This window comes from Hyla sarda, chromosome 8 (assembly GCF_029499605.1).
Source record: "Hyla sarda isolate aHylSar1 chromosome 8, aHylSar1.hap1, whole genome shotgun sequence".
Taxonomy (NCBI): Eukaryota; Metazoa; Chordata; class Amphibia; order Anura; family Hylidae; genus Hyla; species Hyla sarda.
In genome coordinates, this window is record NC_079196.1 from 15,804,116 (window position 1) to 15,826,843 (window position 22,728).

A 22,728-nucleotide genomic window follows, 5' to 3' on the forward strand; every position below is an offset into this window, starting at 1 on the left:
CAGTTGATTTAAAAAATTGTTTTCCACCTGAGAACCCCTGGATGTCATTTATTATTTCCGAACTTACTCTTTTTCCTCCTCGCATTCTTATATACCCATATGAGGGCTTGTTTTTTGAGCCACCAATTGTATTGTGTAATGACATCACTCATTTTACCATAAAATCTACGATAAGATGAAAAAAAAAATTTTGTGGGGCAAAATTGAATGAAAATCCACCATTTTGCCATTTTGGGGGGGGGCTTCTGTTTCTACGTAGTGTACTTTTCGGTAAAAAAAAAGACACCTTTGGGGAGATTTATCAAAACCTGTGCAGAGGAAGAGTGGTCCAGTTGCCCATAGCAACCAATCAGATTGCTTCTTTCATTTTCCACAGGCCTCTTTAGAGGCCTGTGGAAAATGAAAGAAGCAATCTGATTGGTTGCTATGGGCAACTGCACCACTCTTCCTCTGCACAGGTTTTGATAAATCTCCCCCCTTATCTTTATTCTGCAGGTCCATACGGTTACCCAATAAGGATACCCAATTTATGTAGGTTTTATTTTATTTTACTACATTAAAAAAAATTACTTTTTGTATGAAAATCAGTCTGCTTAAAGGGGTTCTCCAGGAAAAAACGTTTTTTATATATATATCAACTGGCTCCAGAAAGTTAAACAGATTTGTAAATTACTTCTATTACAAAATATTAATATTTTCAGTACTTATGAGCTTCGGAAGTTAACCCCTTAAGGACCCGGGCTTTTTCCGTTTTTTCATTTTCAATTTTTCCTCCTTAACTTTAAAAAATCATAACTCTTAAAAATATTCACCTAAAATTATATATAATGGCTTCATTTTTGCGTCACTAATTCTACTTTGTAATGACATTAGTCATTTTACCCAAAAATCTACGGTGAAACGGGAAAAAAAATCAATGTGCGACAAAATTGATGAAAAAACACTATTTTGTAAGTTTTGGGGGCTTCTATTTTTACGCAGTACATTTTTTGTCAAAAATTATACCTTATCTTTATTCTGTAGGTCCATACGGTTAAAATGATCCCCTACTTGTATAGGTTTGAATTTGTATCACTTCCGAAAAAAATCATGAATACATGCAGGAAAATTTATACGTTTAAAATGGTCATCTTTTGACCCCTATAACTTTTTTATTTTTCTGTGTTCAGGGCGCTTTGAGGACTCATTTTTTGCGCCGTCATCTGAAGTTTTTAGCGGTACCATTTTTGTTCTGATCAGACTTTTTGATCACTTTTTATTCACTTTTTTGTGGTATAAAAAGTGATCAAAAATGCGCTATTTTGGACTTTGGAATTTTTTTGCGCGTACGCCATTGAACGAGCGGTTTAAAAAGCGGTATATTTTTATAAATCGGACATTTCCGCACGCGGCGATACCACATATGTTTATTTATATATGTTTTTATTATTATTTACATAATGTTTTTTTTATTTTTGGAAATGCCGGGTGATTCAAACTTTTATTAGGGGAAGGGATAATTGAAAGGGTTAATGATTTTTTTACACTTTTCTTATGCAATATTATAGCTCCTATAGGGGGGGGGGGGCTATAACATTGTATGTACTGATCTTTTACACTGATTGATCCATCTCCATAGGAATGGATCAATCAGTGTTTTCGGCGATTGAATGCTCAAGCCTGGATCTCATTCGGCGATCGGACAGCACAGGAGAAGGTAAGAAGACCTCCTCCTGTGCTACAGCTGTTCGGGCTGCCGCCATTATACCGCGGCGATCCCGAACAGCTCCCTGAGCTAGCCGGGCACTTTTACTTTCGTTTTTAGCCGCGCGGCTCAGCTTTGAGCGCGCGGCTAAAGGGTTAATAGCGCGCGGCACAGCGATCAGTGCCGCGCGCTATTAGAGGCGGGTCCCGGCTTCACTATGACGCCGGGCCCGCCGCGATATGATGCGGGGTCACCGTGTGACCCCGCGTTATATCGCAGGACCGGGACTCATGACGTATGCATACGTCATGGGTCCTTAAGAGGTTAAAGGGGTATTCCAGGCCAAAACTTTTTTTTATATATCAACTGGCTCCGGAAAGTTAAACAGATTTGTAAATGACTTCTATTAAAAAATCTTAATCCTTCCAATAGTTATTAGCTTCTGAAGTTGAGTTGCTGTTTTCTGTCTAACTGCTCTCTGATGACTCACGTCCCGGGAGCTGTCCAGCTCCTATGGGGATATTCTCCCATCATGCAAGGGATATTCTCCCATCATGCACAGCTCCCGGGACGTGACATCATCATTGAGCAGTTAGACAGAAAACTTCAGAAGCTAATAACTATTGGAAGGATTAAGAATTTTTAATAGAAGTAATTTACAAATCTGTTTAACTTTCTGGAGCCAGTTGCTATATATAAAAAAGTTTTTTTCCTGGAATACCCCTTTAAATTTGTCCTCTTCTTACTCCTATAACTGTATTTTTCGTACATAGGGCTGTATGAGGGTAAATTTTTGCGCCGTGATAGTAGTTTTTATCGCTACCGTTTTTGTTTAAATGGGACTTTTTGATCGCTTTTTAATCTTTTATTTTATTTTTTCTAATATATGAAGTGACCAAAAATCAGCAATTCTGAACTTTGGTATTTTTTTTTTTTTACGTATACGCCATTGTCCTTGCGGTTTCATTAACGTTATATTTTTATATTTCGGACATTTCTGCACACGGCGATACCATATATGTTTCTTTTTGTTCACATTATTTTATTTGCTAAATGGGAAAAAGGAGGGGGGGTGGGATTAAAATTTTCTTTAGGGGAGGGGCTTATTCACATTTATTTACAATTTTTTTGACATTTTTTTTTTTACAATTTTTTTGTCCCCATAGGAGACTATTACCTGTAATCTTTAGATTGCATACAGTGATCAATGTTATGCCATTAAACGGCATTGATCAGTGTTATCGGCGCTCTATTGGTACAGGCTGCTGAGGCTGCCTACCGTAAGGGAGCGCCGATTGGAAGAGCTGAAGAAAGGTAAGAGACCCCCGCCAGTCCGCTAAGCTGATTGGGACCCCGGGATTTATGTCCATTGTCCTGAAGGGGTTAAAGGGGTTATCCAGGGAAATTTTATATATATATATATATATATATATATATATATATATATATATATATCAACTGGCTCCAGAAAGTTAAACAGATTTGTAAATTACTTCTATTAAAAAAATCTTAATCCTTTCAGTACTTATGAGCTGCTGATGTTGAGTTGTTTTTTTCTGTCACAGTGCTCTCTGATGACACGTGTCTCGGGAACCGCCCAGTTTAGAAGCAAATCCCCATAGCAAACCTCTTCTACTTTGTGCAGTTCCCGAGACAAGCAGAGATGTCAGCAGAGAGCACTTAGACAGAAAAGAACAACTCAACTTCAGCAGCTGATAATTATTGAAAGGATTAAGATTTATTATTAGAAGTAATTTACAAATCTGTTTAACTCTCTGGAGCCAGTTGATTGATATATATATATATATATATATATATATATATATATATATATATATACATATATATATATATCAAAGTTTTTTCCTGGAATACCCCTTTAAAGTCTATGCCAGTGTTTCCCAAACAGAGTGTGTCCAGCTGTTGCAAAACTACAACTCCAAGCATGCCCGGACAGCCGTTGGCTGTCCGGGCATGCTGGGAGTTGTAGTTTTGCAACAGCTGGAGGCCCTCTGGTTGGGACACACTGGTATAAGGGATAATTAAGGGGGTATTATTATGTCATACACGCTTGTTAAATGTAATGTAAAGTGTTTTATTGTATATTTTGGACACATCCCAGTTCAGATTCTCCTCCTGTAGATGTGCGCGACGCCGGATCCTAATATAAGGATTAATCCGGCTGTCATACCTTGCAGATGAAGACACTTCCGCCCGATGAGCATTTCCTCCTTAAAGTGGTACTGCGGTGGAAAACCTTTATTTATTTATTTTTTATTAACTTGTTCCAGAAGGTTAAACAGATTTGTAAATTACTTCTATTTAAAAATCTTAGCCCTTCCAGTACTTATCAGCTGCTTTATGCTCCACAGTAAGTTGTGTAGCTCTTTCCAGTCTGACCACAGTGCTCTCTGCTGACACCTCTGTCCATGTCAGGAACTGTCCAGAGTAGGAGCAAATCCCCATAGCGAACTGCTTCTGCTCTGGACAGTTCCTGACATGGACAGAGGTGTCAGCAGAGAGCACTGTGGTCAGACTGGAAAGAACTACACAACTTCCTCTGGAGCATACAGCAGCTGAAAAGTACTGGAAGGATTAAGATTTTTTAATAGAAGTAATTTGCAAATCTGTATAACTTTCTGGCACTAGTTTATTTTGATTTTTTTTTTTTTTACACCAGAGTACCCCTTTAAATAAACCCATTAGTCCTTAGGTGCTGGTACACAAAGCTGTAGCGCACCGCCCGGGCAGTTTTACCACAAATAGACGCATTTTTGACCACATGATTTGTACAGCTAGAATGCATTTATATCATATGTTTAACTCTCTTGATTATGCCCTTTAAAGAAGCACTCCGGGATACAGAGGTTCCTTACCTGTTTTAGCATATGTGGCAGGCATGAGTTTTCAGCCCTACTGATTCTATTTCGTAACTGAAATGATTTCCTTTTCCATGAGAGAGAGAGAGAGAGAGAGAGTGTGTGGCATCTCATCACTGCACCTGATCATCTAATTAGGGTGCTGGTGCTGGAGTGGACCCAGATGGGTTGTTGTCAGTTCACATTATGTGCAGTTTTGATGCATATTTTTTTTTTTTTTTTTTTTTTTTTTAGTCAAAGTACGTTTTTCAGTGAAATATTGCCATGAGGCAAAAGTGATTTGACCTGTAATCATAAATGTGGTGTTATATGAAGATTACGTTTTTAACATTTCTACAGTGTTTTGGCTGTGATTTGGTCCTGCACCCGGACACTGACTGATCAAAACTCACTTCAGTAATGGAACTGCAATCAGTATGGCTGAAAACTCATGCCTGCCATACCAGCTAAAACAGGTGAGTACAAGGCATACACAAGAACCTCTACATAGTTATGAAACAGCCTATGCTGTACTGTATAAGCAAAAACGATGCCAGAGTTTCTATAACATGTAAAAATGTTGTTTAAACTGACAGCGCCCATTTCACATTGTGGATTCCAGACTGATACATTTCACCAGCAGAATAGTGAGTACAGCTCTGGAGTATAATACAGGATATAACTCAGGATCAGTACAGGATAAGTAATGTAATGTATGTACACAGTGACCTCACCAGCAGAATAGTGAGTACAGGTCTGGAGTATAATACAGGATATAAATCGAGATTTTCCTAGCTTGTGACGGAAAATATAAGTTAGGAGGCGAGTATCTTATGCATTAATCTTTCTTTCTTTAATGCTCATAGCAGAAACATCATGCAATTTTTTCAAAACAAAAAACTACAATTCCCAGCAGTCCCCTGTACACTCCTCCCCTCCTAGCCTGACTGGCTGCTATAAAAGGGGGCTGCTTGTAGATCCTCTTCCTCTTTCTTTATGCGAATTCCTTGAACGGCAACCGAACCATCGAACACCGGAATCGTGCCGCCTGGACCCCTCCGAACCGTCGGCCAACAGGACCGCAAAACTGTTAATGAACAATGTCGACAGAAAAACATCAGTCTTCTACAAAACCAGGACGTCTTCAGCGTCTCCGCTCAATACCCTGGAAAGACAACAAACAGTATAATAGGGTTGGGTCGGGAGGGAAGATACTCGCCTCCTGTCTTCATATAACTTATATTTTCCGTCACAAGCTAGGAAAATCTCGATTTATATATCAGACAGGAGGCTCATATCTTATGCAAGTTTAAAGCTAACTTCGAATAAAAGAAGACAAAACATAACAGTTAAAGAACAGATACCGACACATGTTCTTCTGGCCTGAAATAGAAATGGCGAAAAGTCGTCTCCGACGACCAATCAGCCGCCAACAAGAGGTCTGACAAAGAACCTCCCGAAGTAACCACTTTCGTGGCCATTGCTCCTCTAGACGAGTGAGCACCGAATAGGGAGATATCAATCCCTGCTAATTCCATGGCTGATCTCACCCACCTGGCCAAAGTGGCAGAGGAAACCGGTAGGTGCGGCTGTACGTAAGATATTAACAATTGGCTATGATTAAGCGACCGTACCGACGCTGTCCGAGTCTCGTACATCTGGAGACAGCGCACCACACAAAGTTTGGGGTGCGATGGAAAAAAGGGATAGAATACCGATTGCAGACCCGTTTTGGTTCGCCGAACCACGGAAAAACGTACTCCCTCAGGTGAGAATTGACGCCTAGAGATGTCAAGAGCTCTAACGTCCGATACTCTTTTAATGGAAACAAGACATAATAATGTAGTCAACTTAAAAGACAGGAGTTTCAATGACAATATCTCGTTGTCTTCCCAAGAGGAAAACATATCTAACACCCGGGAGACATCCCAAGTAGAATGGTACCTAGGACGAGGGGGACGTTTAAATTTAACTCCCCTGAGGAGACGACACACTAACGGATGTTTACCAACCGGTAACGAGTCCACCGGGCAATGATATGCCGAGATGGCGGATCTGTACACATTTAGAGAACTATAAGATTTTCCTATCTCAAAAGAATCCGCCAGGTAGTTCACTATGACTGGAACAGGTGCTTGAGTGGGATCAACTTGTCGTTGATCACACCAACGAACCCACAAGGCCCATGCAGATCGATACGCCGATCTAGTCCCGGGGGCCCAGGCCAAGGCGAGGAGATCTCTAGCTGATTGTGAAAGTTCGCCACCTGGGTCTGGCACCCCGAAACCAACCACGCTAGGAGCGTGAGATTGCCCTCCAGAACCAGAGGGTGAAGACCCTTGGCTGGATTCGTTAGGAGACGAGGTGAGTGCGGAATTAATCTGGGATAGTCCATTGACATCCCCAACAGGAGAGGAAACCACGGTTGCGTCGGCCACCATGGAGTGAGCAGGACCACCGTCGCTTTCTGAGTCGCAACTTGAAGAAGGACTCTGATAATCAGAGGGAACGGAGGGAACGCATAATGTGTCCCTGTCGCCCACTTCTGGCGGAGTGCGTCCACTGCAGACGCTTCCGGGTCCGGCCTCCAACTGTAAAATCGGGGTAACTGACAGTTGAGGCGTGAAGCAAAGAGGTCCGTATGTAATGGGCCCCATAATTCTTGGAGCGCCAGGAAAACCGACCGATCCAGGGTCCAATCGCTGGAGTCGATCAAATAGCGAGAATTCCAGTCCGCCACCTCGTTGGCGACCCCTGGAAGATATTCCGCTATAGGAAAGATATTGCGGGACAGACAGAAATGCCAAAAGTCGGACGCAATGTCCGTCAAAATTCTGGATCTCGTGCCTCCCAGGCGGTTGACATATTGTACTGCCGCCACGTTGTCCATGCGTAATAATACGCAACAATTGGGCTTCCGTCTCAGGAAACACCTGATAGCGAAAAACGCTGCCAGGAGTTCCAGAGCGTTGATATGGAGAAGAGATTCCTCTTCTGACCATATCCCTCCGGTGGAGTCTTGCCCACAACGAGCTCCCCAGCCTTGGCGACTCGCATCGGATTCTATGATCACATCCGGACAGGAGTTGAATATCGTCCTGCCGTTCCATTCTACGGCATGACGCAACCACCAATGCAACTCCGACACCGATTCGGGACATAGTGTTACCTCGTCGGCGTACCGTAAACCCTGCCGGAGATGCAGGGTTTTGAGGCGTTGGAGTGCTCGATAATGGAGTGGAGCTGGGAAAATCGCCTGAATGGAAGCCGACAGTAAGCCGACTATTCGTGCGATCAGTCTCAAAGAAGTTCGACCCTTGCGTAAAACCGCTCTGATTTCCTTGCGAATCAGAGCCAGTTTTGATGTTGGTAGACGTAAAACGGCTAGTTGGGTGTCCACTAGAAAACCCAAAAATTCCATCTCTTGGGCCGGATGTAGCACCGACTTCTTGTGGTTGATGAGGAATCCTAATTCCTCTAACAGAGCCACTGTCCACTGCTTGTGTAGCAGAGCTAGAGGCCTGGACTGTGCCATGATCAGTAGATCGTCCAGATATATTATGAGTCTTACCCCCCTGCTCCGAAGAGCAGCTACCACGGGTTTCATTAACTTGGTGAAACACCACGGGGCCGACGACAAACCGAATGGAAGGCAAGTGAATTGCCACATTCGGTCTCTCCACAGGAATCTTACGAATTTCTGTGAGGAAGGGTGCATTGGGACGGTGAGATATGCGTCCTTTAGGTCGATTTTCACTAGCCAGTCTCCTGGCCGCAGAAGATCTCTTAATAGATGGATACCTTCCATCTTGAAGTGACGATATTGCACATGCTGGTTTAGATCTCTTAAGTTTATCACCGGGCGATAGCCGCCGTCTTTCTTCTTGACTAAGAAGAGGTTGCTGACAAAACCTGGAGACTGGGGGTCTACTTCCAGAACAGCCCCTTTTGTCCGAAGTTCTAGTAGTTCCTCGTCTATGAGGGCTACATTTTGAACAGAAAACCGTATTGGTTGTGGAATCACATTTAGAACTGGCACGGACAGGAATTCTACGGTGTATCCCATCACCGTATTGAGAACCCAAGCGTCTGCCGTAATCGTGGACCAGACGTGGGTAAAATACATTAGCCTGCCCCCCACTAAGGTACTTGGTAGTGAAAGTGGAAGGGTACTCACCAGTTGTCGGGCGTGATCTGGGATAACCACGTCCCCCGCGTCCTCTCCATGGTCGACCCCGGGGGGGGAAAAATGGTGCGGGTTGAGCCACTGGCAAAGCGTACGGTTGGTGTACGGGCTGGTATTGATGTGCCCCTGGTCTATTGTAGGGCCTGAAGGAAGCATTGCGGCCGGCAGATCGGCCTCTGCTTCTGCCGGCCTTGCCAAAAACCTTGACGGGTTGGCCCGCCTTCTTTAGTGAAGATTGGGCCTTGTCAAGGCTTGTGAAGAGGGACACAAATTTGTTGATATTCTTAAGTAAGTCCTCTCCAAACAACATTCCCTCGGCCGAGGGGCCTGGTTCGCTCTCAGCTAAATGTGACAGTTGAGGCTCTAGTTTCATGAGGATTGATCTCCTCCTTTCAATAGAGCAGGTAGTATTTGCACTACCGAGCATACACACGGCTCTTTGGGCCCAGCCTCTTAGTTGCTCCAAATCGACCGGTTGGGCCGTGGAGGCCGCTTGTTCCGATAAATTTAGAATTTTGGTCAGTGGTCCTAACATATCCAAAATTCTGTCTTGGATGAGCTTAAAAGAACGCTCAATCCCTTTCTTTGCGTATCTACCGGACCGCGTCAGGTATTTGAGCAAGACGGGATCTATTTCCGGCGTTAATGTCACTTTTTTAGCAATAAAAGGTCTAGGGCATTCTGCCCGTAATTTGTTACGATTGGACCGGTCGATAGCCCTTCTGGTCCAGAACTCTATATACTGAGCGACCTGAGGTAGCGGTGCCCAGTCTCCTGAACGTGGATGCGAAATAGCATCAGGGCTGAAAAATGGCTGCCCTAGAGTATCTAAAATCGCCTCGTTTGGCGTGCTTGTTGTGGCATCATCGAAGTCTGCCATGAGCCCCGCATCTGAGTCCGCAGACTCTGAATTATCATCATCAGTCATCTCCGATGCGGTAGATGAGTCATCATTAGAGGTGTCAAAAGAATTGGGTTTAGACCGTCTGGAGGTCTTATGCCTCTTTATTGTCTCCTTGAGGCCCAAGGGTCGTCCTTGTTCAGATTGATGCGGGGCGTGACAGGCCGGGTTGGGTCCTGTCTGGGACATATTATTATCTTCCCCTGTCGGGGAGTCGAGTTGGGCTGACACATGTTTCCGTTTAGAACGGGCTTTACCCCCTGTAGGTTGGATGCCCGATGTAGTGGCTTGTGGTTTAATAGGCAGAGTAGCTGATGCTAAAGCAGCTTGGACCGATTTGTTAATAAGGTCCTGAAGCTGTGAAGGTGACATAAATTGGGAAGCGTCTAGCTCCATAGTACCACCAGCAGTTCCAGACAATATGGGTACAGGGGTAACAAAATGATTATCTTCAGACATGATAGTATAATGAGCTACAAGTAGCTAGGATAAAAATAGCGGTATCTATAGATAAGTCTATGAGGTAACAGACCCTGGGTCTATGTTACCTGTTCACACCGAGATATGCTCCCAGTAGTACTGACTAGGTAGGTAGAAGGAAGCCTACTATAAGATAGCTCGATTAAGCAATGTAGCCGTAGGCACACAACAGACCGTACGCGATGCTGGCGCTCCCTCACTCCGTTCGCACAACACTGGCGGCGGGAAGAAGGGGGCGTAACCAGCTACAGGGCCTGCGGCCGTAGTCTCGCGAGACTCCGACCACAAGCGCTGTGATAGGTCGCGCGGCCTATGAGGTAAGCGGGAGTGTCCGGAGTGCGTGACAAAACCACGCCTCCGACACTCTGAGCCCGCGAAGAGAGGATCGCGGCGGGAAAAACTGTGCGAGAAGACGCGCGAATGCCCCCCCCAAGATGGAGTACGGGAAAGAACAGGCTGAGAGAGAGGGGAGTGGGGGGGGGGGAAAGGAGAGAAGATAAGGACAGTAAATAGGAGCGTGGAGGTGTGTGCGGTAAATGACACACAACCTGCACGCAGATGAAACTATATATTATATATATCTAGATGAAACCATAAAACGTATAAAATAGCAATATGAAAAACTTATATGAATGACCATACAATAATGAAATTATATATATGATATTATAAATATGAAAATATATAACGTACAAATACTAGACAATATACTTAACTTGCTGCCAGAGCAGAAAGAAAGAGGAAGAGGATCTACAAGCAGCCCCCTTTTATAGCAGCCAGTCAGGCTAGGAGGGGAGGAGCGTACAGGGGACTGCTGGGAATTGTAGTTTTTTGTTTTGAAAAAATTGCATGATGTTTCTGCTATGAGCATTAAAGAAAGAAAGATTAATGCATAAGATATGAGCCTCCTGTCTGATATATAACTCAGGATCAGTACAGGATAAGTAATGTAATGTATGTACACAGTGACCTCACCAGCAGAATAGTGAGTGCAGCTCTGGAGTATAATACAGGATATAACTCAGGATCAGTACAGGATAAGTAATGTAATGTATGTACACAGTGACCTCACCAGCAGAATAGTGAGTACAGATCTGGAGTATAATACAGGATATAACTCAGGATCAGTACAGGATAAGTAATGTAATGTATGTACACAGTGACCTCACCAGCAGAATAGTGAGTACAGCTCTGGAGTATAAAACAGGATATAACTCAGGATCAGTACAGGATAAGTAATGTAATGTATGTACACAGTGACCTCACCAGCAGAATAGTGAGTGCAGCTCTGTAGTATAATACAGTATATAACTCAGGATCAGTACAGGATAAGTAATGTAATGTAATGTATGTACACAGTGACCTCACCAGCAGAATAGTGAGTACAGCTCTGGAGTATAATACAGGATATAACTCAGGATCAGTACATGATAAGTAATGTAATGTATGGACACAGTGACCTCACCAGCAGAATAGTGAGTGCAGCTCTGGAGTATAATACAGGATATAACTCAGGATCAGTACAGGATAAGTAATGTAATGTATGTACACAGTGACCTCACCAGCAGAATAGTGAGTACAGATCTGGAGTATAATACAGGATATAACTCAGGATCAGTACAGGATAAGTAATGTAATGTATGTACACAGTGACCTCACCAGCAGAATAGTGAGTACAGCTCTGGAGTATAAAACAGGATATAACTCAGGATCAGTACAGGATAAGTAATGTAATGTATGTACACAGTGACCTCACCAGCAGAATAGTGAGTGCAGCTCTGTAGTATAATACAGTATATAACTCAGGATCAGTACAGGATAAGTAATGTAATGTAATGTATGTACACAGTGACCTCACCAGCAGAATAGTGAGTGCAGCTCTGGAGTATAATACAGGATATAACTCAGGATCAGTACAGGATAAGTAATGTAATGTATGTACACTGTGATCTCACCAGCAGAATAGTGAGTACAGCTCTGGAGTATAATACAGGATATAACTCAGGATCAGTACAGGATAAGTAATGTAATGTATGTACACAGTGACCTCACCAGCAGAATAGTGAGTACAGCTCTGGAGTATAATACAGGATATAACTCAGGATCAGTACATGATAAGTAATGTAATGTATGTACACAGTGACCCCACCAGCAGACTAGTGAGTACTGCTCTGGAGTATAATACAGGATATAACTCAGGATCAGTACAGGATAAGTAATGTAATGTTTGTACACAGTGACCTCACCAGCAGAATAGTGAGTACAGCTCTGGAGTATAATACAGGATATAACTCAGGATCAGTACAGGATAAGTAATGTAATGTATGTACACAGTGACCTCACCAGCAGAATAGTGAGTACAGCTCTGGAGTATAATACAGGATATAACTCAGGATCAGTACAGGATAAGTAATGTAATGTATGTACACAGTGACCTCACCAGCAGAATAGTGAGTGCAGCTCTGTAGTATAATACAGGATATAACTCAGGATCAGTACAGGATAAGTAATGTAATGTATGTACACAGTGACCTCACCAGCAGAATAGTGAGTACAGCTCTGGAGTATAATACAGGATATAACTGAGGATCAGTACAGAATAAGTAATGTAATGTATGTACACAGTGACCTCACCAGCAGAATAGTGAGTACAGCTCTGGAGTATAATACAGGATATAACTCAGGATCAGTACAGGATAAGTAATGTAATGTATGTACACAGTGACCTCACCAGCAGAATAGTGAGTACAGCTCTGGAGTATAATACAGGATATAACTCAGGATCAGTACAGGATAAGTAATGTAATGTATGTACACAGAGACCTCACCAGCAGAATAGTGAGTACAGCTCTGGAGTATAGCCATAGCTCTGTCTTATTGGAGTAAACATGCAGTGTTAAGTATAGGGAGGGAGGAAGCAGCCACCTTTGCTCAGTATGAAGCATAAGGGAAAGACACAGCAGCAGCATACGCCCATTAGGAGACATGATGTGGAATTAAAACTGCCTTGCAATCCAAGACACAATGCAACTAAGCTCGATTCATTGGTCATAGTTTTGCTTTATTGGGGGCAGAGCAGCAGCCTGCACTTATACATTGTAACAAACTACAGATACAGGAGCAGTTTTGCGTTTCTAGACTGGATACAATAGTAACAAACTCTTTTGTAAATATTAAATCAGTGCAGATTAACATTGTTGACTCTAGAATGGTAAATTCTACAGCTGATACACTGCAACAAATGTGGTGGCCCAGTACGGGATGGTGTTTCCCTGTACTTCTCCTACCTACTCTGTCAGGTAGAGTCTCTCCATGTCCCCAGGGGCCACTTTATGTATTATCCCCTGTGTATATAAGTTGTGATATTAATAATGTATTTTTTCTTTAGTAGCTGTTACCATGTGATTGTTACCCAGGAGGCACTAGTGACCAGGTGACCCCCCAGTGACCTATGGGCTCCTTGCACAGCCCCCCTATATAACAAGTGGGGGGGGGGGCTGCAATCTCTCTCTTAGTTCCTGAGCCTCCAGCCTCCAGCATTGGAAGCCTCAAGCCTAAAGTCTGGAGCCACAAGTCAATTGCAAGTCATCTAATTGTCAGTCAAGTCTACTGTCTGGTCACCGTGGCTTGCACCAATGTCAGTCTAACTACTGCAAGTCCCAGCAAGCCTGTGAGGTCCCCCTGTTTCACTGGTCACCTCCTTGGGCGCTGGCTGAATTGTATAGACTATCATCTGTCTACCCTCAGTAAAGCTACCATTGTCCGTAACTTGGCGTCAGTATCTTCATTGCCCCCCGTGCCTAGCCCAAGACCAGCGGTATACCTTCGGGTGGTTAAAGGGGTTCTCCAGTGGAAAGTTTATTTTTTTTTAAATCAACTGGCTCCAGAAAGTTAAACAGATTTGTAAATGAGTATAAAGGAGTTGGAGAGGCTCTTGTCTAACTACCCACCAAATAAACCCGGGCTGCCTAATTAGACACCTATACTCAAGGTGTCAAAAAGTAGTTTGTCTATAGAAATATATATATTAGGGCTCAGGGTTTGAGACAACTGGACAGATAGTGATTACATTTATTTATTATTATACAGTGTGACAATATATTATAAAATATGAGATAATAAAATAAATACAAATAGTGGTGTCTGCGTCTCACAGGGCCCTTGTGTAGGCGCAGCACCAACTAAAATATACTAAAATATATGTATACCATAATGGGAGAGTCTTTGTCCATCCACAATAGTCAATTCTCTCCTCTCTTAAAAAGTCCTGCAAATTCTGACAGATTCCAGTATAGTTGTAACCAATAGCAACCATATAGGTTTTGGTTAGTAACCCATAGCAACCATTTAAATGTGTCCGGCTATAGCAGTAGTTCGCAATCGAACACCTTAGTAAATAATGTTCATATACTTGCTATTTGCAGACAATGGTCAACGTATATGCTTGTGTACAGTCACTGTTAACATGCATGCATATCTTTGGATACTTTGTATCTCACCGCTCCCGGGCACTGACTTCACGGGGATGCTGCGATCTCCTCCAGTTGCGTTATGGAATCCCGCAGTGTGTTAACACTAAGTGGCTCTCGTGGCATGAGACAGCATCACCGGAGACTCGGCCGTCTCCCACGGTGGTAATGCTGGATGACAGTGGGTTCCGGGTGGTGGTACTGCAGCGGTTCTGCAGGTGAGTATGTTGGTAAGCCGGTGGCGTCCTCGTGGCAATGAGGCGCGGATGTCTCCTTTACCGGGTGTCGGGTGATTGACAGTTATGTTTTCCGGTATCGGACTGCTAGTTGCTGAGCAGGGCAAATAAACTGGTTGTCTCAATAGTTATTAAGGGGACGCTGGACGCGTTTCAGGACTGTCTCAGTCCTTTCTTCAGCAGCTCTGGCTCCGCCCATTTCTCTTGATCATCTCTGAGATGTTCTCGCACCCTGATTGGTGTCACCTAACTATATAAGGTCTCACAGCTGAAAATGGCTTCCACCGCCAGTCCCCATCCATCCTGATAGAGCTGAGAGGATCTGCAGAGAAGAATGACAGAAAATCCCCAAATCCAGGTGTGGCAGCATCATGTTTGGGGGAAACCAGGTACTTCCCATCACCTGCTCAAACCATCCTTACAGTGATCATGGTGGGGGCAGCATCATGTCTGGGGGAAACCAGGTACTTCCCATCACCTGCCCAATACCATCCCTACAGTGATCATGGTGGGGGCAGCATCATGTCTGGAGGAAACCAGGTACTGCCCATCAACTGCCCAATACCACCCCTACAGTGATCATGGTGGGGGCAGCATAATGTCTGGAGGAAACCAGATACTGCCCATCACCTGCCCAATACCATCCCTTCAGTGATCATGGTGGGGGCAGCATCATGTCTGGAGGAAACCAGATACTGCCCATCATCTGCCCAATACCATCCCTACAGTGATCATGGTGGGGGCAGCATCATGTCTGCGGGAAACCAGGTACTGCCCATCATCTGCCCAATACCATCCCTTCAGTGATCATGGTGGGGGCAGCATCATGTCTGGGGGAAACCAGGTACTGCCCATCACCTACCCAATACCATCCCTACAGTGATCATGGTGGGGGCAGCATCATGTCTGGAGGAAACCAGATACTCCATATCACCTGCCCAATACCATCCATACAGTGATCATGGTGGGGGCAGCATCATGTCTGGAGGAAACCAGGTACTGCCCATCACCTGCCCAATACCATCCCTACAGTGATCATGGTGGGGGCAGCATCATGTCTGGAGGAAACCAGGTACTGCCCATCACCTGCCCAATACCACCCCTACAGTGATCATGGTGGGGGCAGCATAATGTCTGGAGGAAACCAGGTACTGCCCATCACCTGCCCAATACCATCCCTACAGTCATCATGGTGGGGGCAGCATCATGTCTGGAGGAAACCAGATACTGCCCATCATCTGCCCAATACCATCCCTTCAGTAATCATGGTGGGGGCAGCATCATGTCTGGGGGAAACCAGGTACTGCCCATCACCTACCCAATACCATCCCTACAGTGATCATGGTGGGGGCAGCATCATGTCTGGGGGAAACCAGGTACTGCCCATCACCTGCCCAATACCATCCTTACAGTGATCATGGTGGGGTCAGCATCATGTCTGGGGGGAAACCAGGTACTGTCCATCACCTGCCCAATACCATCCCTAGAGTGATCATGGTGGGGGCAGCATCATGTCTGGAGGAAACCAGGCACTGCCCATCACCTGCCCAATACCATCCCTACAGTGATCATGGTGGGGGCAGCATCATGTCTGGAGGAAACCAGGTACTGCCCATCAACTGCCCAATACCACCCCTACAGTGATCATGGTGGGGGCAGCATAATGTCTGGAGGAAACCAGGTACTTCCCATCACCTGCCCAATACCATCCCTACAGTCATCATGGTGGGGGCAGCATCATGTCTGGAGGAAACCAGATACTGCCCATCATCTGCCCAATACCATCCCTTCAGTGATCATGGTGGGGGCAGCATCATGTCTGGGGGAAACCAGGTACTGCCCATCACCTACCGAATACCATCCCTACAGTGATCATGGTGGGGGCAGCATCATGTCTGGGGGAAACCAGGTACTGCCCATCACCTACCCAATACCATCCCTACAGTGATCATGGTGGGGGCAGCATCATGTCTGGAGGAAACCAGATACTCCCCATCACCTGCCCAATACCATCCATACAGTGATCATGGTGGGGGCAGCATCATGTCTGGAGGAAACCAGGTACTGCCCATCACCTGCCCAATACCATCCCTACAGTGATCATGGTGGGGGCAGCATCATGTCTGGAGGAAACCAGGTACTGCCCATCACCTGCCCAATACCACCCCTACAGTGATCATGGTGGGGGCAGCATAATGTCTGGAGGAAACCAGGTACTGCCCATCACCTGCCCAATACCATCCCTACAGTCATCATGGTGGGGGCAGCATCATGTCTGGAGGAAACCAGATACTGCCCATCATCTGCCCAATACCATCCCTTCAGTAATCATGGTGGGGGCAGCATCATGTCTGGGGGAAACCAGGTACTGCCCATCACCTACCCAATACCATCCCTACAGTGATCATGGTGGGGGCAGCATCATGTCTGGGGGAAACCAGGTACTGCCCATCACCTGCCCAATACCATCCTTACAGTGATCATGGTGGGGTCAGCATCATGTCTGGGGGGAAACCAGGTACTGTCCATCACCTGCCCAATACCATCCCTAGAGTGATCATGGTGGGGGCAGCATCATGTCTTGAGGAAACCAGGCACTGCCCATCACCTGCCCAATACCATCCCTACAGTGATCATGGTGGGGGCAGCATCATGTCTGGAGGAAACCAGGTACTTCCCATCACCTGCCCAATACCATCCCTACAGTCATCATGGTGGGGGCAGCATCATGTCTGGAGGAAACCAGGTACTGCCCATCATCTGCCCAATACCATCCCTTCAGTAATCATGGTGGGGGCAGCATCATGTCTGGGGGAAACCAGGTACTGCCCATCACCTACCCAATACCATCCCTACAGTGATCATGGTGGGGGCAGCATCATGTCTGGAGGAAACCAGGCACTGCCCATCACCTGCCCAATACCATCCATACAGTGATCATGGAGGGGGCAGCATCATGTCTGGGGAAACCAGGCACTGCCCATCACCTGCCCAATACCATCCTTACAGTGATCATGGTGGGGGCAGCATCATGTCTGGGGGATACCGGGCACTGCCCATCACCTGCCCAATACCATCCCTAGAGTGATCATGGTGGGGGCAGCATCATTTCTGGTGGAAACCAGGCACTGCCCATCACCTGCCCAATACCATCCCTACAGTGATCATGGTGGGGGCAGCATCATATCTGGAGGAAACCAGGCACTGCCCATCACCTGCCCAATACCATCCATACAGTGATCATGGAGGGGGCAGCATCATGTCTGGGGAAACCAGGCACTGCCCATCACCTGCCCAATACCATCCCTACAGTGATCATGGTGGGGGCAGCATCATGTCTGGGGGATACCGGGCACTGCCCATCACCTGCCCAATACCATCCCTAGAGTGATCATGGTGGGGGCAGCATCATTTCTGGTGGAAACCAGGCACTGCCCATCACCTGCCCAATACCATCCCTACAGTGATCATGGTGGGGGCAGCATCATATCTGGAGGAAACCAGGCACTGCCCATCACCTGCCCAATACCATCCCTACAGTGATCATGGTGGGGGCAGCATCATGTCTGGGGGAAACCAGGCACTGCCCATCACCTGCCCAATACCATCCCTACAGTGATCATGGTGGGGGCAGTGTCATGCTGTGGGGACAAGGAGCTGGTCAGTACAAAGATATTCCTAATAAAAACCTGACCCAGAACTCTGGACCTCAGACTGGGCCGAGGGTTCACCTTCTATCTAGACAATGGGGGAGATTTATCAAAACCTGTGTAAGGAAGAGTGGTGCAGTTGCCCATAGCAACCAATCAGATCACTCCTTCCATTTTGAACAAGGCTTCAGAATAATGAAAGAAGCAATCCGATTGGTTGCTATGGGCAACTGTACTACTGCTTCTCTACACAGGTCTTGATAAATCTCCTTTAATTCCCCCAAACTACACAGGAGCGACTTAGGGACAACTCTGTGAATGTCCTTGAGGGGCCCAGCCAGAGCCCGAACCCAATGGAACATCTCTGGAGAGACCTGAAAATGGCTTCACCGACCGTCCTCATCCAACCTGACAGAGCTGAGAGGATCTACAGAGAAGAATGGGAGAAAATCCCCAAATCCAGGTGAGTAAACCTTGTGGCCTCATCCCCAAGAAGACTGGAGGCCGGAATCATTACTAATTCCTGAGTAAAGGGTATGAATACTTATGTAACTGCAATATTATACTTTTTCCTTTTCAATAAATTAGTAAATATTTCTAACTTTTATACTCACTTTGTCAATATGGGGGATTGATACAGCAATACAGTGTTTCCTAACCAGGGTGCCTCCAGCTGTTGCAAAACTACAACTCCAAGCATGCCCGGACAGCCGAAGGCTGTCCGGGCATGCTGGGAGTTGTAGTTTTGCAGCAGCTGGAGGCCCCCTGGTTGGGAAATAGTGTTGAGCATGAATATTCGTAAAGCAAATTCTATTTTGCGAATATCGGCACTTCACGATTTCACGAATATTTAGAATATAGTGCTATATATTCGTGATGACGAATATTCGTTTTTTTTTTGTGTTTTTTTTGTTTTCACATGCAAATTTTTATGCTAATTTTTATGCGGATTCTCCATGTAAATTTCCGCATGGAAAAAAAGTTAAAGAACATAGCGAATATGTGAATTTCGCGAACATTGGACGATCAATCGTCAATTTATTCGTAAAATATCGCAAATTCGAATATGGCCCCTGCTGCTCATCACTATTGGGAAACATTGTCGTGATGTACCGTATATACTCGAGTATAAGCCGAGTTTTTCAGCACGATTTTTCGTGCTGAAAACACCCCCCTCGGCTTATACTCGAGTGAACTCTCCGCTCTCAGTGGTTTTCAACCTGCGGACCTCCAGATGTTTCAAAACTACAACTCCCAGCAAACCCGGACAGCCATGGGTTGTCTGGGCATCCTGGGAGTTGTAGTTTTGAAACATCTGGAGGTCCGCAGGTTGAAGACCACTGCCCGGGCCTTCGTCGTCATCCAGACCCCCTCCCCTCCCCCCTTTAGTTTTGTACTCACCTCCGCTCGGCGGGACGTTAGGGCGAGCTGGTTCGGGCCATCTGTGCTGCAGGGACCATTCGGTGAGGAGGGATAGTCGTTCCGGGCTGTCCATCTTCACCGGGGGTGCCTCTTATCCGCGCTTCGGGCCCGGCCCCGGAATACTGGCGTTGCCTTGACGACGACGCACAGGGAGGTGGCTCGTGAACGTCCCTGTGCGTCGTCGTCAAGGCAACACCATTATTCCGGGGCCGGGCCCGAAGCGCGGAGAAGAGGCACCCCCGGTGAAGATGGACAGCCCGGAATGACTATCCCTTCCCACCGGACGGTCCCTGCAGCACAGATGGCCCGGACCACCTCACCCTAACGTCCCACCGAGCGGAGGTGAGTACAAAACTAAAGGGCGGAGGGGGTCTGGATGACGACGAAGGCCCGGGCAGTGGTCTTCAACCTGCGGACCACCAGATGTTTCAAAACTACAACTCCCAGCATGCCCGGACAGCCGATGGCTGTCCGGGCATGCTGGGAGTTGTAGTTTTTGGAACATCTGGAGATCCGCAGGTTGAAGACCACTGTTAAATCTGACATTGACAAGCGGTGATGATGAAGGGGGTGGTGTGGGATGATGACAGGGTAATGATGAAGGGGGGATGATGAAGGGGGGATGATGAAGGGGGGGATGATGAAGGGGGGGATGATGAAGGGGGGATGATGACAGGGTAGTGATGAAGGGGGGATGATGACAGGGTAATGATGAAGGGGGGATGATGACAGGGTAATGATTATGAAGGGGGGGATGATGAAGGTGGGATGATGACCATGTAATGATGATGAAGGGGGGGATGATGAAGGGGGGATGATGACAGGGTAATGATGAAGGGGGGGGATGATGACAGGCGGTGATGATAAAGGGGGGATGATGACAGGCGGTGATGATGAAGGGGGGCATGATGATGAGGGTGTTAATGATGGGGGTCTGGATGATGACAGGGGGGGATGATGTATTTCCCACCCTAGGCTTATACTCGAGTCAATAACTTTTCCTGGGTTTTTGGGTGAAATTAGGGGCCTCGGCTTATATTCGGGTCGGCTTATACTCGAGTATATACGGCAACTACAATCTATCCTGTGATTCCTCCTTCATAGATACCGCCTGTAATAACCCGTCAGGATGTATTCGTTTATCGACTGCTCCTCTGTCGGTCCTGGTTTCTCCAGTGATACAGGAATATGGCGTCATTTATGGCACATTCACCGCTATGGAAGCTGTTATGGCCATTGTAACCCTCCATTACTTCTGAGAATCTGAGCAGATACAATACACGGAGTGTCCTCCCCGGCTGTCAGCTAAACAAGGGAATCCAGACAATAACCCAACAATACGGGATCCTGCAAATTACAGGAGGATCAAAGACTTCAGGATCACAAACCTGTCTGAGGATTATTTACTGCTACAAAGATTCCTGAGGGCGTATAAAGGAGAGATGGGGTACAACAAAGATCAAATGGGGTCCCCCTCCCGAATCTGCATTCTGTGGCTATAGCAACTGGAATATATTATATATACTTCTTCTTTAGCCCCTTTACCAAGCATGGAATGCTGGGAGATTTCAGCACAGGATATAACTCAGGATCAGTACAGGATAAGTAATGTAATGTATGTATACAGTGATCTCACCAGCAGAATAGTGAGTACAGCTCTGGAGTATAATACAGGATATAACTCAGGATCAGTACAGGATAAGTAATGTACTGTATGTACACAGTGACCTCACCAGCAGAATAGTGAGTACAGCTCTGGAATATAATACAGGATATAACTCAGGATCAGTACAGGATAAGTAATGTGATATATGTACACAGTGACCCCACCAGCAGAATAGTGAGTACAGCTCTGGAGTATAATACAGGATATAACTCGGGATCAGTACAGGATAAGTAATGTAATGTATGTACACAGTGACCTCACCAGCAGAATAGTGAGTACAGTTCTGGAGTATAATACAGGATATAACTCAGGATCAGTACAGGATAAGTAATGTAATGTATGTACACAGTGACCCCACCAGTAGAATAGTGAGTACAGCTCTGGGGTATAATACAGGATATAAATCTAGATTTTCCTAGCTTGTGACGGAAAATATTAGTTATATGAAGACAGGAGGCGAGTATCTTATGCATTATTCTTTCTTTAATAATGCCCATAGCAGAACAAAATTCAGTAAACAAATCAGTGTAAAGAAAAAACTACAACTCCCAGCAGTCCCAGGACCACAGCAGCCACTCCTCGTCTGTAGCCCCTATATAAGGACTGCCCACATATAGATCCTCCTCTTTCTTCATGCGAATCAGAGCCGCACAGGAAACCGAACGCCAGCCAGACGTCCACACCGCTCCTTGAATCTTCGGCCAGCCGGCCCGGAACTCGGGAAACGAGGCCAAACAACGGCCTAACTTCGTCCCAACGGGGACTGTAGGGAACCCCAGCAGTGCTTAACCAACAGGTTATCCGTAATCAGGAAAACAGCCAATGCATTCAGTATCCTGAAAAAGACAACAAAAATCATAACAGGGTGGATAGGGCGGGAAGATACTCGCCTCCTGTCTTCATATAACTAATATTTTCCGTCACAAGCTAGGAAAATCTAGATTTATATATCAGACAGGAGGCTCATATCTTATGCAAGTTCAAAGCTAACAAGTAGAGAGACAGAAGAAACAAAATCAGATCTAGCATTATAAAACCGACATGGAAACATGGCCCTCCGGTCTGAAGTAGAACCGGCGAAAGGTAGTCTCTGAAGACCAATCAGCAGCCATGAGCAGGTCAGAAAGGGAGCCCCCTGCTGTGACTATTTTAGTAGCCATAGCACCCCTAGAAGAA

At 45.7% G+C, this 22,728-nt stretch overlaps 2 long non-coding RNA genes across 2 annotated transcripts in view; one reads left to right on the top strand and one right to left on the bottom strand.

The window, feature by feature from the left end:
* Positions 1-492: 492 nt before the first annotated feature.
* Positions 493-22,728, top strand: part of LOC130285250 (uncharacterized) — a 39,794-nt gene continuing 17,558 nt past the window's right edge. Inside the window, exons 1-2 of the long non-coding RNA XR_008847308.1 lie at positions 493-531; positions 4,903-5,018. This is a non-coding gene — a long non-coding RNA (uncharacterized LOC130285250). The remainder of the gene's footprint in view (positions 532-4,902; positions 5,019-22,728) is intronic.
* Positions 21,761-22,728, bottom strand: part of LOC130285249 (uncharacterized) — a 56,324-nt gene continuing 55,356 nt past the window's right edge. Inside the window, exon 3 of the long non-coding RNA XR_008847307.1 lies at positions 21,761-22,388. This is a non-coding gene — a long non-coding RNA (uncharacterized LOC130285249). The remainder of the gene's footprint in view (positions 22,389-22,728) is intronic.